Genomic DNA, 3,358 nt, shown 5'->3' with positions numbered 1-3,358 from the left:
TAGTGATACTGCCTCGGAAACCCAAGGAGGGGTCACTATGAGTTGGGGCCAACTCCACGGCACATTACAACAACAACAATTTAGATTGCTAGAGTATGTCTCATCACTTTTCTTAAGCTTTGAAACTATAGCCAAACTTCTGAGATGGCCGGAAAAGCCCAGTTCCACATGTTGTTATGTATTTATTTTACTGTGTATTAAAACATATAGGTTGTTGTTGTTATGTGCCACTGACTTATAGCAACCCATCCTTGGATTTCTGAGGCAGTGTCACTACAGAAGTAGATTGCCCAAGTTTCCTTTTGAGGAGTGGCTGGTGGGTTTGAACCGCCAGCCTTCTGGTTAGCAGTCAAGTGCCTTAGGCACTACACTACCAGAGCCCCTAAAACATATATAACTAACAAAAATTGTGATTTCATAGACATCATTTTTTAGAATTAGAATAATACAAAAAAGCAGGAGGTTTAAAGAAAAACTAAATGAATAATAGAATAAATGATTCATAGATATGGCAAAACCCATCATGGTGGTGCTCTTTTAGGTTTTCATGTCAGAGCTGAGCAGGAGAGTACATAGCCAAGACAGAACGTTCTCCCTCTTTCCAGCCCAACTGTGACAAAGTTAGTTCAGCATCAAAGACAAAATTTTTACTCCATTGTAGCTAATCTACAATATGACATCTCTTTCATTAGCTTCACATTCAAATCCCTCATGTTTTCTTTAAAATTGCAAAGATGCTAATTTTTAAATTATTCTATCAGGATGAGGAATTATCTTAAAATATGAAATAAATGCTAAATAAGGCAGACACAATGTAGAATTAAAAATATCCCTATGAATAATCAGCTTGCAGTTTAAAAAAGAGATCAATAGAAGTAGCCTGTATCTTTTTTCTTGATTTCTTAAGGTAGTGTAAAGTACCTTACTTTTTGATTGAAAATAGCAAAAGAAGATTTCAAAGCATATATTTCCATTAAAAAGGGGCTTTGTAGGTAGAAGAGCATTGAATTTGGAATAAAAATTTCCAACTCTGCAGCTAACCTGCATATGGTATGATCTTAGGTTTCCCTCTTTATAGAATTAGATTACAAGATCTGTGTGGTGATCAAATAAAATAATGTATGCAAAACAGAACAATATAGAAAACCCAGTATAAATTCTATTGTAAATGACATATTTTTTAAAAAATTCAATTTCTAGTTGTGGAACTTCCATTTTCAGCCAAAGTGGAGTAATAGTGACCAGATCTACCATCTCAGCTAAAAAAACTAAAAAACTGACCAGCAGATATAAAACAATGGTTTTTCAGTCATGGGACATCAGACAGTGAAGAACAATGATTCCTGGATGATGGGGACAAATAAAACAAAATGACGTGAACCCTACAATTATCCAGCCCACCACATGGATAGAGTTTCCTGAGGGACTGGAAACATGGGCAGAGCTCAGTAGTCTCCTTAAATTGAGGAGACAGGACTAGGGGCTCAGGGGGCTAGGATGGCTAGACTGTGCATTCCAGAGGACTGGAAAGGAGAAAGCTGCATGGGATGTAGCTTCAGAGAGCTCCCATAATTTCTCAGCTGAGTACTGATCAGTGCATGCTTGAGAGGAAACTAGCAAAAGTCAGGGAAATAATCACACCCAAAATTTACAGGGATACCTGAAGCTCACAAAATGACAGGAATAGTTTTTGTTCTTACCAGTCACACTGAAAAACCTTATAATTCATGGGAATCAAGTGCATAATGGGCAAAATTAACTCTAGGTTGAATGCTGCTTTTGTTCATCTAACAAAGCTTAAAAGCAAGACCTGAAAGGATAAAAATGTTTCCAAGTAATTTAATTCCATTCCAGAATGGAACTCAAGAGTATATATGAATACCAAAATAAGTATCACTCAGCTAGGTAAAATTTCCATCATCTGGTATCCAATAAAAAAGTACTAGATACGCTAAGAAGAAGGAATATATGACCTATAATTAGGAGAAAATTTACTAAATCACAACTGACCCAGAAGTGACACAGATGATAGATTTAGTAGACAAGGACATTAAAATAGTTTCTATATCTGTGTTTCATATAGTCAAGAAAGTTGAGGAAAGATACCACATGTTAAACAGAAACATAAAAAAATAAAATAGACCTAAATTAAACTTCTAGTAATGAAAACCACAATGTCTGGGTTGAAAAATTTACTAGATGGAATTAATGGTAGATTGGACATTGAAAAAGAAAAGATTAGTACATTTGAAGCCCTAGAAGTTATTCAAAATGAAAATCTGAATTAAAAAATAAAAAGTGAGTGAAAATAAACACAGCACCTGTGAGCTATGGGATAATTCCAAGAGGACTAATATATGCGTCCATCACTTGTCAGTGTGTCATACTGTGATGGCTTGTCGTTTGAGCAGAACAAAGGGATACTGCATGGTTTAAAATCAGGAAATGTATGTGGTAGGGGTATATCTTTTCACCATACTTATTCAGTCTGTATGCTAAGCAAATAACCTGAGAAGCTGGACTATATGAAGAAAAATACGACATCAGGATTGGAGGAAGAATAATTAACAACCTGTGATATGCAGATGACACAACTGTGCTTGCTGAAAGTGAAGATGACTTGAAGCACTTGCTGACAAAAATCAAAAGCTACAGCCTTCTCTATGGATTACATCTCATAAAGAAAACAAAAGTCCTTATAACTGGACAGATGAGCAATATCACAACAAATGGAAACAAATATTGAAGTTGCCAAGGATTTCATTTTACTTGGATTCACAATCAATACCCATGGAAGCAGCAGTCAAGAAATCAGCTGATTTGCACTGGACAAATCTGTGTAAAAGACCTCTTTAGAATGTTAAAGAGCAAAGATGTCACTTTGAAGACTGAGATGTTCTTGAACCAAGCTATTGTATTTTCATTAGACTCATATCCATATGAATGCTGGACAATGAATAAGGTAAACCACAGAAGAACTGATGCATTTGAATTGTGGTGTTGCTGAAGAATACTGAAAATATCATGGACTGCCAGAAGAAGGAACAAATCTGTCTTAGAAGAAATATGGCCAAAATGCTCCTTAGAAGCGAGAATGGCCAGACTCTGTCTCACCTACTTTGGTCATGTTATCAGAAGGGACCATTCCCTAGAGAAGGATACCATATTTGGCAAAGTAGAGTGTCAGTGAAAAAGGGTAAGACCCTCAACAAGATAGACTGACATAGTGGCTGTGACGATGATGGGCTCAAGCATAGCAAAGATTGTGAGTATGGCACACGACTGGGCATTGTTTCATTCTGTTGTATGTAAGGTTGTTATGAGTTGGAGCCAACTCAACAGCACCTAACAACAACAA

This window comes from Orycteropus afer, unplaced genomic scaffold (assembly GCF_000298275.1).
Source record: "Orycteropus afer afer isolate SDZICR_OR568_19922 unplaced genomic scaffold, OryAfe1.0 scaffold00001, whole genome shotgun sequence".
Classification (NCBI taxonomy): Eukaryota; Metazoa; Chordata; class Mammalia; order Tubulidentata; family Orycteropodidae; genus Orycteropus; species Orycteropus afer.
The sequence above is the reverse complement of the archived record's forward strand: the minus strand, read 5'-3'. Positions refer to the sequence as shown.